Below are 13,188 nucleotides of genomic sequence, written 5' to 3'. Positions count from 1 at the left end.
CATTTAATTTATCCTGCTCCTCACTCTGCTAAGGACTTCAGAAACAAGTGCTAGCAGCATCCTTTAAGAGGTGTCAATCTAACATTAAAGAGGATCCAGCAACCTTTAACATATGTCAACCTTCTACTAAAAGAGGATCCAGCCTAAGGGCCTGATTATGAGTCTGGCGGTTCGACGCCAGGTCCGCCCCGCCACCACACCGCCAAACCCGTGGTTGGCTGCCTGCCAGATTGCGAATGTTTCTCATGTCTGGCGAGCTTTTTAAAAAAAGTTTCCACGGCGTTGCTCTGAAAATGGGTACCGTAATGAAACCGCCAAAAACGGTTCCCGCTCGGCATAGACTGAAAAGTCTATGCCGTGCAGGAACTGGGTCTTATGAACACTGGTGGACACTTGTTGTGCCCCCCCTGAATGAAACCCCATGGCGCAGAACCCACTTTCTTTACTCTCCGCCACGGTTTTTATGGAGGAGGAACTGCAATGAAAACCATGTTGGAGAGGAAACTTGTAATATGCTTGGCAGGACTGCGGCAGTCCCGCCAAGCATATTGCAGCCTCTATACCACTGCACCACTGCCAGGCAGAGGCCGTTCCCTGGAGGCTGCAACAGGGCAATGGCAGTCCGAGCGCCCACATTGTAATAGGGCGGTCGGAACACTGCCATAGTCGCGTCCGCGAATCCAGTGGCCCATGGACTGCCAGACTCATAATTGAGCCCTAAGTCATTCAGATCCTGGGCACCTGGAAAATGTGTCCTTCTGTCAAATGGTGTCTTGGGAACAGGCATCAGGGGAGCAGCAATGCAAGGAAAACCTAACGAAAAGCTTTCTAATCCTCTTCAGGAAATAACTGCTTTCACAAAGTAACCTTGACAAAAAAAAAAAACATTGTTATTGGGTCATTGGGCGAGAAAGAGAGCTGAGCTCTCTTCTACAACCTAAGTCAATATAGTGCTTAAAATAGTAAGTATACAGGTCTTTGCTTCCTAAAAAATCTTCCTTACCTACAACTTGAATACTTTGCGGTGCTCACAAGAGCATTGCTTGTGTCACGTCTTTACTACTGTAATGTCATATACTCAGGGGTCCCAAAGAAACTAATTGACAGGATGCAAAGATTATAAAACAAGGCAGCCAGAATGTGGATTAATTTGCACAAACATAGCTACATCAAACTGGCATTTAGGTTGCGAAACTGGCTCTGAGTGAAGGCACATATTTACTTTAAGACTTTCTTTACAGTAAACAAACCAAGGGAGAAATGCCGTACATATCTACAGTCACCACTGCCCCACCTCATCATGCCCTATCCAGACAACTGCTCAACATATTCCCACCTCATCACCCAAAGAGCATTCAAATTGTTCATTGTTGGAGATGCCTGGGACTTCAAGGCCATAGACTTTGGAGCGCACTAGCTTCCAGTATCAGAGCTTAATCAGAACTACACACTTTTCATAACACACCTCAGTTTCAGTTTCAGCTCAAAGCAGAACATTTCAAACTTTCCTACAACTGAGCTCTTGCAGTAAAGGGGATACGACTAATGTGGTTCTGCCTCACTGGTTGCATTGTAAAGACCTAACATGTATTACTAATCTGCATTTATCCTCAATCTTTACTCACTCCGAACTAAATAGCTAACTAACTGTCATGAACAATATATGTATATGAAGAATATATCTTGTGTTGAAACTTTTAAAATTTCCATAGCATAGCAAAGCATTACATGGTAACCATACTAGTGATTGTAAACAGTATGCGGTGTGTGCTGCTCAGGTACCCTGAGTTAGCACCATGATTTCATTTGTTTATCTCTTAATTGTACATATATTGATATGTTTTTAAGCTGTTATTAAAGTGCTCTGTATTTACAAAAACTCAAAACCCTGGGCACTCTTTATTGTAATTATGATAACTGCTTGTACTTTACTCCAAATCATCTTAACACCACCTCCTTTGAGCATTGACAGGCCATTCATAGCGACCTGGAGAGCCAAGGAGGCTTGAGAAACAATCTTTCTGCTACGGATGGAGTACCCAGTTTCCTGGTTAGTTGGGAACACATGGGATGGATAGGTTGTCCCTGCAACTGTAAAGATTAGATAAAAATGGGAAATAATGTATTGAGAATTGATTTATGTGCAATTATAATGGTTCTTTTATCGTATGTCATTTGTATGATTTTACTGAGCGAACGCACGCAGCGGGCGCGCCATAGGCAAGCCCGTCTGCACCCTTCTGCGACCAGCCGGGACCCGGGCCAGAACCCCTGCTCGGATAGGAGTAGCATGCAGATATACCGCCAAGCAGCTTACTGCTTTACGTCCCCCCATCATGGAGCAGTGTAAACACAGCATTCTGGCAGGGAATAGGTGGCATAAGTGCAGCCACTGCCCTTTTATGTCTAATATATGCCTGAAAACTAGGGAGGACAATCAGCTACTTAACTGCTCTCTGATCAATTGTAGATCCCTGCGGAAACATAAACTTGAAATCTATGATTATCTGTGGGATGTCCAACCGGATGTGTTATTCCTCACTGAGACGTGGTTAAATGAGGAATCGGTTCCTGATATTCTTGAAGCCCTTCCTCACAACTATGGTATCACCAGAGTCGACCGAATTACTAACAGGGGAGGAGGAATTGCCATTGTACATAGATTATCCATTCAGTGCACTTTAGAACCCACGGAGATTGAGGATTGTGAAGCAGGCTTTTTTTCCATCATGGCGCCTTCAAATTGCTGTATAAAGGGGTTCCTGATTTATCGTCCTCCAGGGCCCCAGACGCATTTTGCACCCAGCCGGATTGAGCAAATAATACAACCCGCCTTGCGTTGTGCCAAATTACTGCTGTTGGGGGATTTGAATTTACACTTTGACGATCCATCAAATAAGGGCGCACAGGAGGTTTTCCAGGCTCTGACTGACCTTCATTTGACACTCAAATCTGCACTTCCTACTCACCAACTCGGCCATTTATTAGATCCGATCTTTGCCAACTGGAATCCTTTACAAATTATACCTCCGGTCCCGGTCCCGTGGTCCGATCATTTTGTGGTCCCTTTTAAGATAATGTTGCCCCAGTCTGTTGTGTCTACTAAAATGGGTCTCACAAAACAGCTGAGGAAATGGGCTAAGTTTTCTATACCTAGTTTTAATATGGCCCTACAAAAGGGCGGGCCGCCTCGGGGTACCGATATCAAGTCTGCATGTGATGCACTCGATAAGCGTATCCTGGAGGCACTGGATAGTACAGCTCCCTGGTCCTCGAGAGCGCAGGGTAGGCAGCTTAAAACCGCTCCTTGGTTCAGCAATGAACTTAGAATTGCTAAATCAGCCTTGAAGCGTCTGGAGAGAGCATGGAGGAGGACATTTGATGAGCCTACGAAAACTGAATAAAAATCTAGTCAAAAAAAATATCATGCTATGCTCAGGAAAGCGCGGTCTATATACTACAGTGATAGGATTGAGACAGCTGAAAACTCTTCGAAGGAACTCTTTACCATCTTTAAAGAGATCTCGTCGCTAGCAAGAGTGACAGCCCCTGACACGAGCTCAGCCGATTCCTGTAATAGGATAGCAGACTTCTTCGCGGAGAAGATGGAGAAAATCTATTCCACTGTCCCTGTTTCAGCACAACACGGATGTGCGGATGGTAAGGGAATATCCAGGATATCAGAGGCGGACTGCCTCTGTAATTTTGTAGCCCCCAGTGGGGACATACTTAAAGGAGTAGCCCTCAGTATCAAGTCTGGCTCTCCTAGTGATCCAGCATCCCCCAAGATCCTAAGAGGGAGTTTAGATGTTCTAGAGCCCTATATTAGACATCTTCTTTAGCTCTCGTTTTCATCTCGTCCCTAAAAGATGGAAAGAGGCTATCGTCATTATCCTAAAAAAGAAATCAAACATGAGTCAGCTGGATAACCTTTGTCCCATCTCTCTCCTGCCTTACTTTGCTAAATTAGCAGAGAAGGTGGTAAAAATCCAACTGACTGCTCACATCAATCACCATAACCTTCTTCACCCTACACAATCAGGCTTCCGTGCCACTTACTCTACGGAATTGGCTCTGCTTTTATCTATTGAAACCATCCGTAGACATGTAGATGCAGGACAGACGGTTGCTCTAGTCCTTTTAGATCTCAGTGCCGCATTTGACACTGTTGCCCATCACACGCTACTTCAGCGCCTTAGGGAAGGAGGCTTATCTGGTAGGGCGATGGAATGGTTAAGGTCTTTTCTTCTTGGCCGCAGTTTTCAGGTGTCGCAGAAACCTTTCCTCTCCAAAAGCGTCAAGCTGCATAAAGGGGTACCTCAGGGCTCCATGCTTAGCCCGACTCTCTTTAATCTCTACATTACCCCCCTGGCAGAGATTGTAGGGAAGTTTGGAGTCAGTGTGGTGTCATACGCTGACGACACACAACTCGTGGTGACTCTTACTCAAGACTTTGAGGAGGCAGCCATTCATTTTTCAATGTGTCTTCAAGAACTGGCGTCATGGATGGCCTCTAACTTCCTTAGACTTAATGGCAATAAGACAGAGGTTTTAGTGATAGGTAAGGCTCCCTCGATTTGGTCCTCTGCGTGGTGGCCTCAGACGCTGGGTCCTACCACATCCCCTAGGGATCAGATAAAGAATCTGGGGATGTGGCTAGATACCAAACTTTCCTTTGAAACTCATACCAGGCGAGTGACGGGAAATTGTTTTGGGGTCCTGCGCAATCTCCGGAAGACCTTAGATGTACTCCCTGTGTCAGAGAGGAAAACGATGGTTCACGCCCTTGTGACATCTCGTTTGGACTACGGGAATGTTCTTTACTTGGGAGCAAATACTAAATGTGTTCAGAAACTCCAGTGCATCCAGAATGCGGCAGCACGTCTCGTTCTAATGCTTCCGAGGAGAGCCTCATCTAGCAAGGCCCTGGCTTCCCTGCATTGGCAACTGGTGAGGGAACGTGTTCTTTTTAAAGCTATGTGCATTAGTCACCGCATTCTGCAAAAGAAGGGCCCATCCTATCTTCATAACCTTCTTACCCCACATGTCCCCATGCGTTGTTTAAGATCTAGTGGGACGGGTCAGGTCAGCATCCCACCCATCAGAAGAGCCAGGATGCGTGGGTGCTCCTTCCGCTTTTTAGCGGCCTCATATTGGAACAAACTTCCGATAGGGCTCCGGCTGGAATCATCGGAGACTATCTTCCGGAGAAAGCTCAAGACGTGGCTTTTCCCATCTGGTAATTCCCCTGTCTGATCCTTTTTCTGCCTCACCCTCCTGGCCTGGAACGGGCTCTTGTCGCAGCGCGGGGACACACTAGCTAGTGTAGCCATCCGCTTTATAAATGTTATTATTATTATGATTATTATTATTAATATTATTATTATTACTACAAAATCGAATAAAGAAATACAGACTGAATGTACTGAGAATTCCTTTCCATATTTACCACCTAGACCTGGTGAAAGAATCCATCAAATTAGTAGTTTTGCCACTATCATTTGGCTCCCAATTAGGAACCCAAATTTCACAACTTCATTCCTCAACTTTGCCTCTTACCATTTTATTATCTTCACGATACATCACTGATGATTTCAGTATCTAGGTCATATTCCTGCATGCCAACAGAGCTTCAGGGCTCCTACAATCAGGTCTGACACCCATGCATATTGTCCAACCGGTGCATCAGCACAATTGCGGCGCAACTGCATCATTGCTCCTGTTGCAGGGAACGGATCCAGCGCATCGCTCCTGTTGTGTGACCAATCTGGTGCATCGCCTCTACTGCGTGCCTCTGTCCCAACGCACTACCTTTTGGACTACCATTGCACAAGGTCTCTGCTCATTGGAGGTGCCGCTTTGTTGCTGCTGCGTGGATCGGGTCCGGCGCATCACCCACACTGCGTGGATCGACACCGACACAGTGCTTCGGCATCGGCCTGCATCTTTAATGTTGAACCGACCTTGTATCCGACCTTTTGACTTTGTCCCAGTCCAGCGAGACCAGATATCCCAAGTAAGGGCTTATTGCTTCTCAGTTTATCTTTTAAAAAGTCATATCCCGAGTTCCTGTTATTGGAGCTTTATCATTTTGGTCTTGTTTTATTTATTAAATTAGGTTCAATTTTTCTAACCTGGTGAGGGATCTATTTTGTGTGGTATTTTCACTGTTTTACTGTTTGAAGTATTGCACAAATACTTTACACATTGCCTCTAAGTTAATCCTGACTGCTCTGTGCCAAGCAACCAGATGGTGAGACCAGGTTAATTTAGGGTTACCTGCTTCTTACCCTGACTAGGATTGTGGTTGCTGCTTGACTAGGGCGTATGCCCCAGTCATTATACACTCCAATTTCTAACACTGTAGAATTGACAAAGCATCCTTCAGAATCAGAGATCTAGAATCTTCATCCTTTCCCATCTCTCCTTCACTTGCCTGAAGAGAATGGCGTGTAAAAATCCAGATCTTTCTTCTAAATAATAATAACAAATAAAGCTTCACTTCTATTTTTGTTATTCAGGCCTCCACCTAATCATCTATGTAATTCCTCACCCAGATACCTCCTCTCACAGAGATCCAAAGCATAGTTTGTAAGACTAAACATTTGGCATCCCTTAGGGACTTAAGGAAAACTTTAATCAAGCCCCTGATATAAACTAATTTCCTTTGAGTGTAAAGGTTAAGCCAATTAGCATGCAGTGGCTATCCTACGATTGATCTTTATATTATGTATGTATGTATGTTTGTATGTATGTATGTACATATGTATGTATCACCAATTACTCCATTTGTGAACACTTCCCTTCCACGGGAAAGAAACGAAGAGCGGACCACAAGTAAGGTGCTGTAATCCAAATTTGTATTCCGCCATCACAAACACCATGACTGCCATATGTGTATGTATATATAGATGGGTGTATGTATGCATGCTGTATTTATATAGTGCAAACCCTGCCGAAAAGCAGCTGAGTGCTGTTCATGGTCCAATGCAGAGACAGCAATTTTCTAAGAGATAATGGACTGCCTTATGATGTAGCGTTTATTAAAGAGGTGTGTCTTCAGCATTTTCCTAAACTGGAGCAGGTTTGGGGCATTCCCGATACATAAACAGTTGCAATTCTAGATTCTGTAGGCACAGATGGAGATTATGTGTTTCCTTGTTTTTGCTCTTTTGCAATTATTTCTCTCCAGTCAGATGGTGTCCTGTGTGCACGTGTTCCAAAAGCCACTGGAGATAGAGAGCTTGTCAACCAGATGGATAGGACTGTCGGTTGTGATGGATTTATAGATAATGCAACTAGCTTTGAACATGGTGCGGGCTGACAAGGGCTGATAGCGGGGTTCCATCTGGGTGGGGGTGATGTGGTCATATTTTATAATTTTCTGGCCCTTGGTGACACGTGCTGCTGCATGTACAAATCCCTGAAGGGAGCCCGTGTGGTGCCTTAGAAGCCTTTTAGAGGGGCATTGCACCACCAAAATGCAAAAGTAGATGAGCATGAACAGTATTTTAAAGTTGCTTTCTGGGAGAAAAGACTTTAATTTATTTAGACAGTTCATGCCTGGCCATCTTAGTTTTCTTGTTGATGTGTTCATTGAGACTGAAAATGATTTCCAGGGAGAATCCGAGTAATTTGGCATTGGGAGAAAGCTGAGGTTCAAATGCACCCTGGTTCAAGGTGGTGAGTCAGGCTTGGCAATGTAGTTGTTTGTTGCTCTTGGCGAACATTAGGAATTCTGTTTTAATGGCATTAAGTTTCATTAAGCTCCCTTAAGAGAAATGTACTAGACATCCAGGTCTGGTTAGGGTGCCAGCAGTGTTTCAGTTATTGGATGTCTGAAGTAGGGGGGGCATTCAAATACAGTTGTGTTTGACAGTCTATTGATGAATTTTGATGTTAAAGGGAAATTAATAGCCCTGTGGGACAACATGTAGAGGTTGAAAATGACAGTGGACAAGACAGAACTTTCGGTAATTCTGCATTTGATCAGAAACCTCTGTGGCTTGGAGGTGCCAAATTTAATTAACTGGGGCTAGTTGGATAGTAAGGTGGAAAATGGGTGAAGGACATTTTCATAAACCTCATTCAAGACTTCAGGGTGTGATGTAGGTGGGGTGGTCAGCAGTGTGATGGTAGCTGAGATTTCAAGTAATATCAGTAGACAGAGGTCATCCTTATCTGTGGCAAAGAAGGCATTGATTGTGATGTATAGGGTTGCTATCTCTGTGCTGCAGCATGATCTGAATTTGGATTGATAATGATGCAGGAGATAGTCTGTGTTGGTGTGATTTTGAAGTTGTGCATAGTCTGCTTTTTTGATGATTTTGCTGATGAAGAGTCAAACAGTAGTCAACACACCAGCAGTTGGCAAGGTTTTCATGGTCAAACTTGTGGGTTTCTTCAGGAGTGGGAATATCTGGGATATCTTGAGAGCTTCAGTGAAGAGGCTTTGGTTGATGGAGGTTGTTGGCCATGATGAGGAGAGGCAGAGATCTTCTCCACAGAAGACTTTGATGAAGGGTGACCGCATGGCATCATCATTGTAAGTGGTGACTTTTAGGGAGATGAGTATATTAGCAATGTGTTTGAGAGACACAGGTTTGAAGGATGACCATTGTGGGATGTAGTGGAGAGGAGTGGGTATCAGGTGAAATAGGTTTGGGGTTGTCAGTGTGCTGTCTACTTATTAATATCAATGATTTCATTGCATTTGTTCCTAGATTATGGGCCAGGAGGTTCAGGACATGGTTGAGACAGTCAATAATTACTTTCAAGAATGTTACACTTTTATTGGCTGCTTGATGGATAATGTTGGTATAGTACATGCTTTTAACTGATATTAAGAGTTGTTTATGTTACGTGGATAGACTCCGAATGGCATGAGGTCATCAGAGATTCTGCTTTTCTTGCATTTTCTTTCCTGTGTGTAGTTGGCAAGTTAATTGTCAGCAAGGTCTATGCCATGGTAAAGAAGGTCTCAGCTAGCACATTTGTTTTTAATTGGAGCATCGGTGTTCACATAGTTTTCCAGAAATGCGTTAAAGTTGATTAGATGGTGTTGAAGTAAGGCATGGAGGGGACAGAGTGGCAAATGTGTTCAAGTATATGGAGGAGTCTTTGGAGAATCTGAAGGTTTGCTGTTCTCTTTTGTCTAGACCTCAATGTGTTGGTAGGACATTGAGCAGATTGATGGGGATGCCCGGTGGTTAGACCAGACTAGGGGTTTTGGAAGCTTTCTTTGAATGTTTGGTAATTTAGAGAGCACAAGGTCAAGAATGTAGCCTTTAGAGTGGGTTGATTGGATGGTATGTGGTACTAAGTTTATTGTGCTGATGAGGGTGAGTAGGGTGTCTTTAGTTTTTTCAAGTTTGAGTTGTCTAGGGGGTTGAAGTTGCTGAGGATAGTGGTGTAGGCATGTTGGATGCATAAGGTGGTGAGGAGCTTTGGAAATACATCTATAAAGTCCTTGTTCTGTCCAGGGGCTCATAGCTGAGGTGCAAGGTGGAAAAACTAAGTTGCAGAAGTAAAGGTATAGAGCGAGCTGTTACCGTCCAACTCCAATAATGTCTTAATTTCAACTTCAATCTGGACCATCTACAATTGGATCAGTTTCATCTACCTCATGGTACTGCATCAGCCACATAGCCTGAGCTGACAATCTCATCCAACAAATTGACTAAAAAATATGTGCTTTTCTATTCCTGCTAGACTTGTCAACTGACTGTTACATTTTTTACCAAACAATCCTTCTTTAAGCTTACGCTTGGTGCCCCATGTATCTAACACATTGATATGCTGATTTGAATCCAACCTCTAAAGTGAGTCTACTTTATCAAATCTGCCAGTAGCCTTTCTCTTTTTCTGTCATCTTTTATTATCTTCTGATATCTCCATGTCTATGTTTGCTTCCAAATCTTTTGAATTTGTTTATGCAGTCATTTGGGATGCATTGACACCCAGGGCAATGATTTTGTCCAAGGAGTGCGATGCGAAACACAGTCAACATCAACAACAGCTAAATTTAGATGCATGATAACATGATATATGTCAGAGCCATCTGGATGAATACCTCACCGTGGGCTTTACCAAATCCCTCTCAGTCCTATGCTCTTCCAGCTGAAAAACAGTGATTCTCAATCACATGATATCTGCAGAATAAGTACATGTCACACTGGAACTAAACTTCTCATTCAATGCTCACATCAATTCTGTGATCTCCTCGAGCAAATTTATCTAAAATTCCTCCAAAATATATTGTGATGTATGTGCAGGTGTGACTGGAGACACTGTAGAGTCCTGGAGCTAAAGCAAGGATGTATGTGAATCAAGTGAGAAAGGTTGATTTGGTGAGGTTGTGAGGAGAAGAAAAAAATAATACACATTCATGTTGTCATTTGTTTCCCATCCTGTTGGCTGCTGTGTAGCTTATGCAGAGGAGGCATCACTTTCACCACTCCAGCAACACCCAGCCTGCCAAATCCAGTGTTGGCTGCTTGCTTGATGCACATATTTCCCCCGACCTGTCTCCCACATTGATGGCAACATCTGGGACACAAAACCAATGAGACTAGGTCTTGCAGATCTGCAGTTACTTATGCAATTTTCAAAGGCAATCAAAGCAACAGTGTTTCTTCATATATAACACAACTAATTTCCCTCACAGGCTGAGAACTTTCTCCTAATTTTTCTGGACTTTCTGTATGGGGTCATTGGTAAACAAGGCCATCTTGGACAGAATGGACGGCAACAAGGATAGTGAATAGAGCCTACCTAACCAGGGTGCCCCTCTAACAGTATCTTCATTGAATTTAGGCCCACAGTATTCCAGCTCTGTTATTGAAAACACCAAATTCCCTGAACTCTAAAAGAGGATAGGAACCTTAGAGGAGAGCGGATGGGATTTCTGCCAGGTTTTAGTGGATGTTCAATTTCCTTCCTTTTCAAATAACCACCAAATTCTCACTTAAAACAGATCATCAATGATTGTCTTAACTTGCAAACTAGAGCTTACATCAAGACAGCAAATTCCTCACAGAAATAGTAGATAGATACAAAACATCAATCGTTGTAAAAGGTGGAGAAAACAAAAAATATTGACAGTGAAAATACAGATTTAGGCCTCATTTAGAGTTTGGTAGAGTGGGACCACCAGTGTAGATCAAGAATGCTCCCACCTTGGCAGACTTACTGTTATCTGCTTCACTTTGAGAGGACGAAAACTCCATGTTTTCACCTGTGAAGCCTCAGTGGGCTCCACCAGCTAAAACCTTTGAATGATGAGCCATCCACCCCATCCACCAAAGGACTGTTGGTCAGTGTATATCAGAATGTCTGTCCTGTTTTGGGTGAACATTCTGATGTACATTCTTCCTGTTTGGAAGCACCAGGGAAAGTCTGTTGGTCCCAACAGGAGCGGTTAAAAACTCTCAAAACAGGGCCATATTTATATTTGTTTTTCAATAACAAATTCCCATTGTAAAGCTAAAAACTTCTTTGAGCTGGCACAATAAAAATGGTGCCTGCTTCATAACGCTTCAGTGCTATCTGCAGAGCCATCGCTGAGATCGCTCTGCTGAAGGCACAGAGAATCCCACATGTTTATAGGGGATCTTTAAATATGGCAGACGGTCTTCCACCATGAGAGCGTGGTCCATAGCCAGTTGTATGTCCTTACTACACTGCCAATTACCACACATGCCTTTACCAAAAACTTTTTGCAATGCATTCATTTACTACAAATAGGCCTTTTATCATGCAGATGCCTTTACCACACTGGTGGCCGCCAGAAGGTAGTTATAGTTAGGATCTGGATTCCATAGGAAAATAATTTCTTACTTGCTTGTCTCTTTGGTGCTGTTTGACAAATCTTCAAGAACGTTTTCCACAAAAGTGTGCCAGTGATTCTTGTTGCTCATGGAAACTCTCGGGGTGATCCATCAAGCGTTAATTCCCATAGGAACTTTAGACACAGCTACAGCCCAAACTGCTAAACGGAATTTCTCTAAATTTGGCAGAAAGAGAGCTGTTGTTGAGATTTGTGTAAATCCTTTCAGTAGTTTTGGAATATGAAGGAAAATCCCAATTTGCATACAAAGGGATGTAGATCCTCAGAGGATCCGACAGTCCCCGTGCTCAGATCTGATTGACTGCCAACACTTCAAACCAGGAAGTGTTGGCAGCCATCTTGTGACTCGGCTTGAGCCGAGTACCAAACTAAAACATAAAAAAAAGAGAAGGGGGCAGTGTATGAATACCCTGACCCTTGGGTCTCTTGGGGGCTCCCAGAGAGAATCCCCCCCCAGGGCAAACAACCTTATTTAAAAAAAAAACTTGGCAGAAGTCATGCTGGAGTCACAGCTCCTGCCGAAAAATTATTAAAAAGAGAAGTGAAGGCTCCTGCGCTTCTTTATTGTTTAGCCCTCGGGTGGGCCAGGTTCTGGGGGCATGTGCCCATTAATATATATTGAAACATAAGGGGAGGCCATGGACTCCCCCATGTCCCAGGGACCACCACTTCTCTGGGGCAAATAAAAAAGAAATCAAGGAGGTCTCACAGGCCCCCTGCACCCCGGGGCCCACCACCTCCCCAGGGCCAAAATCAATTAATTTTAATGGGAGGGGATCTATATGGCCCCAGTCCTGGGCCGTTCTCAGGCCCAAGGACCGCCATCTGCCTGGGGCAGGCCCTACTCCATCAAAGGAGGGGGCCCCCTCCTGGAGCCAATAATGGCCCTGGGGACCGCCAACCCCCCTGGGCCGGCTCCAGCTATGTCCCTGCATGCCCACCCTGGGACATAGCAGTTTCCTATGGCTTGGTGGGAGCTTTCCCACTCCCACCAAGCACAGCAAACGCTCTGTTTCTATCAAGCAAGAGCATTGAAAATGCTCTCGCTTGCTGCATGGGGAGCAGAATTGCTTTCAGACACAGGAAGCTGCCTTTCCAGCAGCTCTCTATGTCTGTAAGCAATGCCAGCTCCCACAAGAGGCAGGGAGCTGGCAGTGACCACGGGGGCCTTAAAGCTTCCCCCGCAGTCCCCAACAGATGTGAGTGGGTGCTCTGGGTGGGACCAAGGCACCCAGAATGGAGGCTGGGCTCCGGAGGATGGGTCCCAGGTGCCGAAATTGGCCCAGGGTGGGGGCCTCACAGCCCCTCCTCTTTCATACATGTTTATAAAAAAAGAAAAG

This window comes from Triturus cristatus, chromosome 8, assembly GCF_964204655.1.
Source record: "Triturus cristatus chromosome 8, aTriCri1.1, whole genome shotgun sequence".
NCBI lineage: Eukaryota > Metazoa > Chordata > Amphibia > Caudata > Salamandridae > Triturus > Triturus cristatus.
This window is presented reverse-complemented; position numbering follows the sequence as displayed.